The sequence below is a fragment of the Adiantum capillus-veneris genome, chromosome 21 (genome assembly GCF_014529385.1).
Source record: "Adiantum capillus-veneris isolate H3 chromosome 21, ASM1452938v2, whole genome shotgun sequence".
NCBI classification, from domain to species: Eukaryota; Viridiplantae; Streptophyta; class Polypodiopsida; order Polypodiales; family Pteridaceae; genus Adiantum; species Adiantum capillus-veneris.
Window position 1 is genome coordinate 66299010 of NC_140951.1, and position 13941 is coordinate 66312950.

The 13941-nt window shown below is 44.7% G+C and overlaps 1 pseudogene; it reads right to left on the reverse strand.

The window, feature by feature from the left end:
• Positions 1-1895: 1895 nt before the first annotated feature.
• LOC147431091 (uncharacterized) lies at positions 1896-5183 on the reverse strand (annotated as a pseudogene).
• Between the last annotated feature and the right edge of the window lie 8758 nt (positions 5184-13941).

The following is a 13941-nucleotide window of genomic DNA, read 5'->3' on the forward strand; positions in this document are numbered from 1 at the left end:
CTCACACAATATAGAATTATATTAGCAATGTGTGTGTGTGTGTGAGAGAGAGAGAGAGAGAGAGAGAGAGATATTTTAAAGGAAAGTAAGAGCTCGCTTTCGTTTGAACATTAAGGAAAGTAAGCTCTTGGGCTAGGTGTAAAGTTAATACCTTGTGGTGTGGTCAATACCTCTCTTTTGTTTCCCAATAGTTTGGACTAAGGAAAGTAAGAGCTCACTTTCCTCGATGTCCAAAGGAAAGTGAGCTCTTACTTTCCTTTGAGATCTCTCTCTCTCTCTCTCACACACACACATCACACACATCCGTATGCAGAGAGTATAACAAGTGATAAAATCATAAGGCCTGCCAGACATGATAGAAAATTCTTTTTGATATGTAATTTTTCAAGCCTTTTTTCATATGCTTTGTGTAATGCAATCAATTTATATAATTTGTCATATATAACGTTAACTTAAAGATATAAATACAAAAAATGACAAGTAATTTTGAGATTGTTTTGATAGGCAAAATAGCACTTGACAAAAAAAATAGGTGTCAATTTTAAGTCTTGATCTGAAACTAGATTCCACTTTAAAATCACAACATTTTTAAGTTTTTTTTTTTTAAAACATAAACACATAAAATTGAATTAAAAAAGCACCTTTAAGCTCTACACCTTGAGCTTTAGATCACTATGCTCTACATCTCACTTGACAAAAAAAATAGGTGTCAATTTTAGGCCTTGATCTGAGACTAGATCTCACTTTAAAATCACAACATTTCTAAGTTTTTTTTAAAAAAAACATAAACACATAAAATTGAATTAAAAAAGCACCTTTAAGCTCTACACCCTGAGCTTTAGATCACTATGCTCTACATCTCACTTTAAAAATTCTACAGTTTTAAGCTCTAGAGCTCTTTTTACAAATTTAAAACTGTAGATCTTTAACTTGTAAATCTCACTTTAAAAGCTTTAAAGTTCTAAGTTCTAAAACTCTAGCGTCTCGGGGTGACCCTCCCTCTACTTGTGGATCCATGCAACATTTTCACTTTCTTTAATTCAAAGTTTTACCTTCTAATAAAAAAAAACTCTAGGTTCTCATTGGATCACCGGAGACCTTACTTTAAAAGTTCTACATCTTTAAGTTCTAAACTTAGCTTTAAAATCTCTAAAAATAAAAATAAAAAATCTTTAAAGGTTAAAGCCTAAATGATAAATTCCTTCCATAAAGTTTTAACTAACAAAAATAACAACTTTAATCTATTACTCAAATTTCAAGGGGTCACCCAAATTCTCAAAATAACCCAAATTCTCAAAATAAAAAGGTAGGTAAAAGAACTTCTCAAATTTCAAAATGAAAAGGTGACTCTTGGGATTTGTGGAGCCTCTAAGTCTTTATCATTTAATATGTAAGGCTGTCAATGTTTCATGCTTCCAAAGGCATTGGGCAACCCAAAAAAAAAATTCTTGATATACGAGAGTTCATTTCATATTTCAAAACTCAAGACAATTCATTTCAATGAGTACCCACTATCTTATTTCTGTTAGGGTCCCTTGTCTCACACAACGGGGAACCCACAATGCTCCAGCAAAGATCAATACAGGAGGGCTTCTCGAGCCCGAGAGCAAACCATGGCCGGGTCTATAGTGGCCGGCATCACTAGAGGAGCCAACTAGGCTCAATCCAAAAGGAGATACAATCGGGTTTGGACCCTCAGGCTCACCCGTATAGCATATAACAAAAATGGGCTCGAGTCTCTGTCGAAAGACCGGCCTAAAACCTCTGAATCGACTCGACACTCTGGCTCAGCGGAGACCAGGTGGATATGTAAACATGCCACAAAGGGCCTCGACGCTCGGGCTCAGTGAAGACCAGGCGGAGGACAAAGAGACCACAACCCACTGCGGGTAAGTTCAATTCCACAGCCCACTGCGGGCACCAACAAAATCCAATGTTAATGTAGGGCCTTGCGCCCGAAACCTGCCAACTGCCCTGCGTGCACTAAAACAACCCCACGGGCCAGCTCCCGAATCCAACCTGCTGTAATGATAAACGCCCCAAGCACGCAGCCTTCCCAACGGGAATGACCTGCGGCTCCAATAGGCCCACTCTCTATCGCTGGTTCTGATCTGCTTGCAACCCCCACAGGGGTGAAGTCTGCTTACTGCCTGCGTGAGTAACCTGTAGTGATAAGGGCACAGCCCCTCTGTAGGCCACCCTACGTGCTGTACCTGCGTATGCTGAGCACATCCCTGTTCAAGGCGTTGTACCTGGTTTTCGAAAGCAGCCCCCGACTGAGTAGGAGGCCTGCTGATTGAGCTCGAAGCCCGTGCTGTAGAAGGCGCCGCTCTGAGGCCCGCTGCCACTGTCCTGTTTAGCTGAGGGTGCTCTCGGCTACCCAGTGACCTGTTTCTGAGCAATGATGCAAGGGCTCGCGGCTCCCCCTCTCGGGTAGGCTCACCGCCAAAGCGACCCCGCAGGGTGTTAGCAATGCCCGCCTCTGAACAGGCGCGATAGGAGACCGCCGGACGCGCGCTCTCACGGCCCAGGCGATGGAGCTTACCTGTTTCTTTGTGTCGTGGCCCTTGAACCCGAAGGTTCGATAAACCTTGCTTATGCATGCCTTTGAGCATTAATCCCCTAGGCGCCTGTAGTTTGCTTTCACATCCAGCCTTATTACCTAACCACCTTAAAACCCCAAAAGGGCGTTCTCGCGCATCAGCCCCCGTCAAGCACTCGATGCCCCTTTCCACTAAAGGGCCTTCCCACACCTGGGGCCTCTCGTCGGCCATTTGTCCCTTGCTCCTCTCCGAACCTTCACAGTTAGTGCGGCGTGGAGGAATCCACCGCGCATCTATGGTTGTGGGTAGCGTCCCCCACTGCGCATTCGTCTCCCATTCGGGTATTCCTTGTGTAACTTTCAGCAGTATTCTCTCCCCGTTGAACTGCCTTCCTTTGCACCGACTTTCCTCGCAACACTCCTCGAGTGCCAACCATGCGAACATCATGACCAGAATCAGTGAGACCCCACTCTGCATTTGGGAGGGCCACGCCCGTAGCCCTGTTAGCATTCTCGTCTAGAGATCCCTGGCGTACTGCCCACTGTTCGGTGCCCCGTGAGCCCACTCGAACAAGCAGTGGATAACCTGTAAAAGCCCGAGCTTAACCACTCGGCTAGCCCCGCTACCCGAAAGAAAGGCGGGCTGGTGCTCACCGGAGCCCGCCTTCTCGCGCTGTGTCTTTTTATTGCATTCGCCCTCGTTGGACCGCCCACCTCGCATAGGGGACAAACCTCGGCCATACATATCTTGCCCCAACGTGTTGTTTTTCTTGCACCTACTTATCCCACCACGCATCTGAGTTATTTGCTGGTCCTCCGACCCAGCTCGACACATCCTGATCGTGATACATTCCCGACTACTCACTTTAGTCCCTGGCTATCGAGGTGGGACCCATCGGCCATTCGTAGGCTGCATTTGTGCCAGCCCTTGTCTTGCTACATCCTGCATATCAGAACCAGAAAGCAGCTCCAACTCTTCTGACTTAACTTCGCCTCGGCCCAGTGTGCTCCAGCATGCTGTCCACTCAGCTCTTTCGCGCATTCCACAAGCGGAAGTATCCTTGCAGGGGTAATAGTCTCTCGGGTCCCATACGCATACTCTCACACCCAGAAGGTCTTCATTGGTCACATTGGTTAACCCGTAAGCCACAACTCCAAGCAGCCCAGGTCGCCATGCCCGACTCGGGCAGTCGCGCGTCTTCACCATCATCCTCGAGTCTCCACTCAGGACCCGCTTGACCAACGAGGCGCATGGGTGGGAAGTCGTAGACTCCCGCCCTTTCATATCAATCAGTAGGCTGTCCCATTCGATGGTGCTCCCCGCGAGCATACTGTCCCAGTACCAGTATCTTAGCACAAAAAAAATTATGGGTCCTCTATCCCAAGGTCCCCACATAGTGTCATGTTTGGGCACACCCTCGGCACCTCCTTGGTTACCTTCGTGTATCTTTCCCGGCTCCCAAGCGCAGGCTGCATTCGTTTGAAACATCTCGATCCTCGAGGAGATCGCCCGCCGCATCGCAAGGCATCTCGGGTAAAGGGGCACCTGGCCCTCTAATTGCATTATTTCTGGCTTGGCAGGCCAGTCCAGGAAGCTCAAGTCTCCCACAGTCGTGCTTCATGCGCCTTTCACCAACCGGCCCCTCATCGAGGGTAACGTAAATGAGAACTGGTTAGTTCTTCCGTCTCCAGCCCCATGCCTATAGGTCCCCACTAGGACCTGTTCTTCGCAGCCACATCGTAATCCCGCGTTGACTAATCCTACTGGCTTTACTTCAGCCAGCTTTTCACTCGCATTCCGCCTATAAGGCCACTTCGGAGACATCCCCAACCGGATCTCCCTGGCCCATGTCGTGACCCAATCGTCGTGCATTACTGTCAGTACATACCTTGCTGTGCCTCGCACTTCAATGACCACTCGCACCCGACTCACATCCTTTATATTCACTTCACGCCCAGGCGTCACAACCGGCATGCCACATTCCAGTTTCACCACATCTTCTCTCACTTCTTCGCATACGACTGGCTTATCGCCACGGATTTCCACAATCCCCTTCTCGGGTAATTCGAAGGCAGTAGCCTGTAGGTCGCTACATGCCTCGTGTTCCAGCTCTCCCCTCTCATGTGGGGGATGGGAGTCAGCAGGGACCACCTGGTGCTCCTCCTCCATTTCTTCACGGGTACCATACCCATCATTTAAGCATGGCTCGCAAGCCGACCACTTCCCATCCAACAGGGTATGACCATCATTACCTCCAGTAGCATGCAGTAGTTTTTCCTCATAACGGGCCTCGACATACCCGGGAAACATCGCATCCAATTTCCTCGTCCACTCTTCTTCACTCATGCATTCTTCTCCTTCGTCCACAGACGGGACGTCCATACACTCTTCTACTTCGTCCACACACAGGGGATCAGATACGATAGGGGTTACCACTTGCCCCTCACAATCAATCACACCCAGCTGAGCGTTTGGATCCATACAAGGCTCAGGCACAAGCATACCATCATCACACTCTCCATTCGCACAATCGTGCATCGCATTATACATCCAATCCCCTCCGGGAAGAGTATCCTCGTCGGGAGCCAAAGCATCAATTTTTTGTGTTACCTCACGGTCCAGCATATGAAGCATTCTCATCTCTTCATCGCGATCTATTTGTCCCAATACCGTAACCATCCCATCGTGGAGGGCCTTCCGCTCCAGCTCTTGTCTATTCAACTCTTCCTGCATACCTTTCCTCTTCTTTTCAAGGACCTTCCTGGTTCGTCTTCCTCCTCGACGCATCTCTTCACAGTCCCTATCAAAGTGCCTTTTATTCCTGTCACAAGTGTGATCCAGCCTGCATAACGCTTCCTTCACCTCCTTCCCGTGGTTCACGCGCTCTTCCATTTCATCCTCACTCTAGGACAATGCTAAACACTTGCCCCACCTGTCCAACTTCTCGCACAATAGGCTCACCGCCATATCAAAGCAAAAAACTGCTGCTTCCACATCGAATCCAGCATTTAAAGAATCCATTTTCCTGGCTCTGATACCAAATGTTAGGGCCCCTTGTCTCACACAACGGGGAACCCACAATGCTCCAGCAAAGATCAATACAGGAGGGCTTCTCGAGCCCGAGAGTAAACCATGGCCGGGTCTATAGTGGCCGGCATCACTAGAGGAGCCAACTAGGCTCAATCCAAAAGGAGATACAATCGGGTTTGGAGCCTCAGGCTCACCCGTATAGCATATAACAAAAATGGGCTCGAGTCTCTGTCGAAATACCGGCCTAAAACCTCTGAATCGACTCGACACTCTGGCTCAGCGGAGACCAGGTGGATATGTAAACATGCCACAAAGGGCCTCGACGCTCGGGCTCAGTGGAGACCAGGCGGAGGGCAAAGAGACCACAACCCACTGCGGGTAAGTTCAATTCCACAGCCCACTGCGGGCACCAACACAATCCAATGTTAATGTAGGGCCTTGCGCCCGAAACCTGCCAACTACCCTGCGTGCACTAAAACAGCCCCACGGGCCAGCTCCCGAATCCAACCTGCTGTAATGATAAACGCCCCAAGCACGCAGCCTTCCCAACGGGAATGACCTGCGGCTCCAATAGGCCCACTCTCTATCGCTGGTTCTGATCTGCTTGCAACCCCCACAGGGGTGAAGTCTGCTTACTGCCTGCGTGAGTAACCTGTAGTGATAAGGGCACAGCCCCTCTGTAGGCCGCCCTACGTGGTGTACCTGCGTATGCTGAGCACATCCCTGTTCAAGGCGTTGTACCTGGTTTTCGAAAGCAGCCCCCGACTGAGTAGGAGGCCTGCTGATTGAGCTCGAAGCCCGTGCTGTAGAAGGCGCGGCTCTGAGGCCCGCTGCCACTGTCCTGTTTAGCTGAGGGTGCTCTCGGCTACCCAGTGACCTGTTTCTGAGCAATGATGCAAGGGCTCGCGGCTCCCCCTCTCGGGTAGGCTCACCGCCAAAGCGACCCCGCAGGGTGTTAGCAATGCCCGCCTCTGAACAGGCGCGATAGTAGACCGCCGGGCGCGCGCTCTCGCGGCCCAGGCGATGGAGCTTACATGTTTCTTTGTGTCGTGGCCCTTGAACCCGAAGGTTCGATAAACCTTGCTTATGCATGCCTTTGGGCATTAATCCCCTAGGCGCCTGTAGTTTGCTTTCACATCCAGCCTTATTACCTAACCACCTTAAAACCCCAAAAGGGCGTTCTCGCGCATCAGCCCCCGTCAAGCACTCGATGCCCCTTTCCACTAAAGGGCCTTCCCACACCGGGGGCCTCTCGTCGGCTCGGAGCCCTCGAGGCCTCGGGTCATGAAATTGAGCTCGTCTCGAGGGTCCGAGGAGAGGTGGAGGGTCCCGAACTACTCCCCAAGAAGGGGACCCGTAACAATTTCAACCAATCAACATTTTTGACCTATCAAAAAATGCTTTAAAATACAACTCAACCTTTTTTCTATTTTAGTCAGCAAAAAGAGAAGGCAACGCTATAGTCTTGCCCTTTGGGCAGGCCAAAAACGAAGGTCTAATGTGTTTTGACCCAGTTAAAATTACAAAATCCCATGTAGATTCAAGCTTGCTTAAAAGAAAATCCAAAATGTGTCACAAGTTTTAGTGTTTTGCATTTTGGCCCTCTCACCTTATATTCATCTCCCTACCCCCCCCCCCCCCCCCCCCTCTCTCTCTCTCTCTCTCTCTCTCCCTATATATATATATATATATATATATATATATACACACACACACACACACACACACACACATATATGTATATAACAAAATCCCATGTAGATTCAAGCTTGCTTAAAAGAAAATCTAAAATGTGTCACAAGATTTAGTGTTTTGCATTTTGGCTCTCTTACCTTATATTTATCTCCCTAACACCCCCCCCCCCTCTCTCTCTCTCTCTCTATTTATATATATATATATATATATATATATATATATATATATATATATATATATCTTTCCATCCCCCTCCTTGCCCACGACTCTCTCTCTCTCTCTCTCTCTCTCTCTCTCTCTCTCTCTCTCTCACTCTCTCAAACACACACACACACACACACACCATCTTCCTCCATCCCTTGCCCACTATCCTCTCTCTCTTTGGTCCCTCCCACCCCATATTCCTCCCCCCCCCCCGCCAATGTATTTTGGCTTCGACGGAATCCAATGGGTCACACTTTAACATTACACCATCCAAACTGCCCCCAGCTACAAAACCATGTTCTTTGCTATAAAAAGAAAACCATACTTTCTCTTATATGCTTGAGACTATCCCCTTGTCGATGATACACACTATCTCAATCATCTGGCCTAGCTCCCACTCCCCTCAATGCGAGACGGGACTGTGGGGAAATGGAAAAGAGTCCCATCAACTATGGACATTATGCTCACTACAAGTTCAAGAGTATACACTACTAGAGTCCTCAACGTTTGCTCACATGTAAAATTGCTTCCCTCACACTTCCAACCATGACTTAGACCTACACACTTTTCTCTTCTAGCCACAATGTGGGTTCTCCATGGGATTCTCATCACCACAATCTTGGAGCCTTGAGACTCAATTATCAACCCCATACAAAGTACATCATATGTATTTTTGGTCCCATAGGTCATATTTGACCTTCGAGGATGATGGTAGAATCTACATGTCTATCTCTGCTCTCAGACACACGTGCAAGCACACACAATCTCTCTCTCTCTCTCTCAAATTTAAAAAATTCATTTCGCGTTGAGCTTCATCCACTTCAAACACTTCAAGATTCAAAGCATCTACAAGTTTAAGCTCAGTAACCATCATCACATACTTCAAAAACATCTCCACAATCAATGTTAACCACCAATTTTTCGCAGATAATCTTTTAAATAATCAGGTTTCAATCCAAAATGAGTTATGAATGGTTCGATATGAAAAAACTCCTTGCAAACCATCAAACATTGCTTCTTCAACATCTCCGAAAGAAGATCAAAATCAACTCTAGACTCTAGAATTTCTTAAACTTTCTAATTCATGTCAAGCAAAAAATAGCCAAATTGATCTTTGCTTCTTGCATTCTACTTCAAATCCCTTCTACAAAGCAAGAAAATCTCCTCTTCTTCAAGCAATTTTATGTCTTCGGGCCCACTTTTAGATTCGGATACACATTTGAGTATATATTCAAAAAAATTCAGGTCCAACTTCATAATCAGGTTTAGGTTCAAGTTCAGCATGATGTACGTGCAAATTGCGAGTGCAGGTGAGTAAAAGGACGAGGGCACAAAGTTCAGGTGGAGCTCAGCATGAGGTTCTACAAACGGATGCGAGGTGGCCCTGCAAAATACCCAAAATAGCACACTGCAATACATAAACAAACAAATCCATAATCGAGTCAAACACAAACTGAGGGAGATGAGAGAGCGGGAGAGAGCAAGAGAGTACGTGAGATGCACCTCCTAGAGCAGAGTAATACATTGGTACGACGAGAGAGGAGAGGGAAGAGGAGAAAAGAAGTACAAAGGCACTGGGTGCAATCTCCCCCAATGCAAGAGTGAGCATTTCCCTCCTGCATGTATTTATTTATAGATTCTTCAATGCTAAAGAATGAATACACATTGGCTGGCCGGCATAAAATAACCATAGCTCGTAATGAGCACTTGACTAATAAATGTAAATATCCCTTATCCATAACATACTCCGGGGTTGGGAAAGCAATTGTCCTTAGTTGCAAGGTACATAAGTGGTGGGGTCCGGTGCCAGGTACAAGATGATGGCTACAGGCCTGCATAGCAGAATGAGTAGCTAAAAACCAAAAGAGTAGCAATGATTAGTCGGAAGCAATTTAAAAGTGCAAAAAAAAAAGTGTAACATGTGTATGGTGTAATGGGAGTGCAAAACATGAAGTAAATGTGCATAGATGCAGAGTGCAACATTGGTCAGAAATGATGTTCCAAATAGACCATCATCTGTCACCCTTCCACCTTTCCATACCAATTCATCATATCCTTTCATATCAATCCATACCAAATGTGGTGGGCCAGTTGCACATGTAATGTAACCACAGAGAGTTTTGCCTTAGTAGTACACATGTATCAACATCCATACATTTCCATAACATTATAGCAAAGCGGAGAGTCTTGCCTCACGGGGGGGAGGCACTCTAATACGCGTGACGATAACCATAAGTTTCCATATTAACAAGGTGTGGAGCAGAGACTCCTACCCTTTTTAGGTGTACGAGCTCTAACATGTGTAAAAAAATTTCCATTACAATTCACGTCAACCCATAAGATCCTTGCCATGAAAATGTACAATATTCCAACCAGTGTGGTGGGTAATGTGATCAAGGGTTTGTGTAAAAATTTATACATGGAGGTGCCTTGATGTGAAACCGTTGCACGTAGCTTGATCTGCAATAGTAATTCTCCAAGACAAAGCAGTAAAAATGACTTCTTATCAATTATAAAACTAATTGACGCACACACTAAATGTATTAACATTTTAAAAGTTTGTAAGGAGAGTTGTTTACAATGTAGGGATGTGAGTTAGTAGAGATTAGTGTTGTGTGATAACAATATGAAGGTCAAATAGTAGCTCTAAATGAAAAAATTAATGATGATGCTTTAATTGAGGCAACTTGCGTAATAAAATTTAAAACAAAATCCATGCCTAATACATGACCTTAACTTTAGCCATCTATAAAGGGTATTATAAACACTAGTAGGGATTCCATGCAATATCAAGTAATACCATATGATGGAACATTAAAAAGAAGCTTAGAGCAATCTAATTGTAAATCCAATTTCATTACACCGTTGCCAATGAGTATAACCGAGCATAATTAAGGTAATAGATTCTGCAAGAAGCAATAAGAGAGCAATTTTGTTCCTTTTTGGGAGATAATTTCTTGCATAGCTGTATTTGCCTCTTGCATTATTTATTTATAGATTCTTCAATGCTAAAAAATGAATACACATTGGCTGACCGGCATAAAATAACCATAGATTGTAATGAGCACTTGAGTAATAAATGTACATATCCCTTATCCATAACACAAAGATCAACCTGCCACCCCTGTGCAAACCGCTTCGAGGGTAGGCTCTATGTGAGAGCATCTACAATGTTGTCATAGGTATGAATGTGCTTACTAGCCAATATGTATCGTATCACATGATAACAAACTTCTATGTGTTTTGACATAGAGTGAAACATTGGGTTCTTTGCTAATGTGATCGCACTTTGACTATCACAATGTAGCACTGGAGTTTGAGTAATGCCAAGGTCTCCCACTAGGCGAGCTGACCACATAGCTTCCTTGTTGCTAGCATTAGAAACTGCCACAAATTATGCCTCTATGTGGAAGAAGATGTACAATCCTAGGGCCATGATCTCAATGGAACGATTGCTCTAGCAAATAGGAAGACATAGCCAAACATGGATCTTTGACTATCCACACAACCCGCATAATCAGCAATATATGTGTAACCCACAATGGATGCATCAATATTCCCAAAGCATAAGCACTAGTTTGTCATACTTTTTAGATATCTCAAGATGTGGTTCATTGCTCCTAATGCTTTTTGCCAAGATTTGCCACCATAAACTTGCGAACCACTCCCACTACAAAGAAATGTTTGATCTTGTGGCTACCATGGCATGCATAAAATTTCCAGATGTGTCATTTTTGCTTTCTCAATATCAAACTTGGGAGCATCATCTTGCAGTTTTGCATATGCATTGGGTACTCAATGTAGCTGCCCCTCCTATGTATTAAAATGTTGCAAGACCTTGTGGATATACGTTTCCTGAGACAACTCTAGTATTCCACATTTTTTATCCCTCTTGATACACATACCAAGAAATTGACTTGCATCTCCCAAATCCTTCATGGCAAACTATGTGCTAAGTAACTTCTTCAAGATGGCAATCTTGTCTTTGGACTTCGTGACAATGAGCACATCATCAATACAAAGTATCAAGATGACAAGTGAACCATCATATAGATTCTAAATATACAAGCAATGATCTTCCTAGCTCCTTTCATACCCTTGGGACTGCATGTACGTGTCAAACTTCATGTACAACTTCCTTTAGCCTTGTTTTAGGCCATACGATGTCTTACGTAATCTACACACCAATTTTTCCCTTGTAGGCTTCTCAAGTTTGACTTCAAAACCCCCTAGTTGTTTCATATAGACATCTTCTTCTAGATCCCCATGAAGGAATGTCATCTTCAAATCTATTTAGACAAGCTCCATGTCCTCGGTGGCTACTAGTCCAAGCATAGAATCCAATGTCATCATCTTGACTAATGGAGAGAAAATCTCATCAAAATCCGTGTCTTTCTTCTGCTTGAATCCTTTAGCAACCAATCCAGCCTTGTACTTAAGCTCGAGATCCCCTACCATGTACTTCTTTCTTGTGCACCAATTTTCAAGGCAAGGCTTGTTTGTCCTCTAGAAATTCTATCAATTTCCATTATTCATTAGCCACAATCAAGTAGTACTCAGATTGCACTACCTATTCCCACTTCATGCTATCTTATATCTCAATAGCCTCTTGGTAGCAGGTAGCCTCTCCGTGGTTAGTGACCAATAAATAGTCTGAACCTGGTTGAAATTGCTAAGAGCACAAGATACACGTGTAGATCTTCTCGCTACCTAATTGTTGAACTCTTCTCTTTCAGGAGCATCACTAGCTCTCTGTAGAGCACTAATATTAGCAATAGGTACATTGCTAGTAGACTAAGTTGTTTGCATAATTGGACTTGAGGCTACGCCCTCAAATCTCACTTTGGCATACTCAACCTCTTTCATGGGCTATCTATGTATCATCGTTGATTCATTAGACATCACTTGTGAGCTGAAAATAACTCTTTAAGATTCTAGGTTCCAGAAACGATAACCCCTCTCCATTTTCAACATAGCCAATGAAGATGCATTTGTGTGGAATGGGCTCGAGCTTCTTTCTAAGCTCTTTAGACACATGTGAGAATGCCTCAGACCCAAACACACATAATCTATCACAATTATGCTTCTTGCCTATCCACATCTCTTATGGAATCTTGTAGTTCAATGGTGTAAGAGATGGCCTATTAATTATATACACCGCTATCTCATAATAGCCTCTCCCAAAACTCTAGATAGTATGGAAGTGACGTGACCCTCTCTTGAATAGTCCTATTCATGTGCTCAACAACTCTATTCTGAGTAGGTGTGTACGACGTACTAAACTGCCTCATTTGCTACACGAGTCCTTAAACTCTGTGGAGACGTACTCTCCCCCGTTGTTTTCAGTGCGCAAAGCCTTCAAATTATTGCCTAGCTTGTCTTTTGCCTTGAACTCAGTGGAGACATATTCTCCCTTGTTGTCAATGTGCAAAGCCTTCAACTTCTTACCTAGTTGGTTTTCTGACATAGCTAGGAACTTCTAGAAGACACTAAAGACTTGGTCTTTCCTCTTCAAGAGGTAGACCCATAGCTTTCAATTAGAGACATCTATGAAGATCAGGAAATATAATGCTCCTTTAGAGACTTATGCGGCATAGGCTCACATAGATCACTATGAACCAAATCTGGTGGATTTCCTAACTTCCTATCTAATGGCAACAATGAGGTAAGCCTAATTTGTTTTTTGTATATGCAATGCTCACACAAACTAAAATTAGAATAGTTTAACACATGGATATAGCCAAAACATTTTAATTGCTTCATTTCCTTCTGACTCGTATGACCGAGCTTGCTATGCCACAACTCAGTAGAAGGTAGATCGACTACATAAATAGAGTGCTCTTTCACAGGAAAGTTATACAACAAATATAATGAGCCATACTTTTGGCCTTTGAGCATGGTAAGCTTCCTTTTTTTAATCATCCAAGAGCCATTCCAAACGCTATAGTGTACTCAAGATCATCAAGTTGTCCTGCTGAAACCAAGCTCTTAGTTAGATGTCCTATGGTGAGGCCATAAACAAAGATCTCCAGCAACAACCTAATCCCCCTCACACTAGGTAACCCGCCCCCAGTGCTCAGCTTTAAAGACCGTCATGCAAAACAACCCTCATAAAAAGTTATGCAGACACAACTAGCCACACTCTCCAAAAGGGCTCTTCCAGACCAAGCTTCAAAAACGATCAAAAATGCTAAACAAGCCAAAATCGGCTCCATAAGTGACGTACAATGGAGTATCCGTAACAAAACATGTATACAAAACGTAAAACTATCACTACAAGACCGCAAGATACATGCTCAAACAGGCACCACTGAGATGCAAGCAAAGTCTGGACTAAAGTGTGTTGAGATGTCGAGCTCTACACCTTGAGCTGGCATCCACTACGGGTCTTGGCCGCTTACGGCATTTACTCACTGGCGCGTTAGGTGACCGACACGGAGGATCTCTGCCAGTGATTCTACAGCTGGAC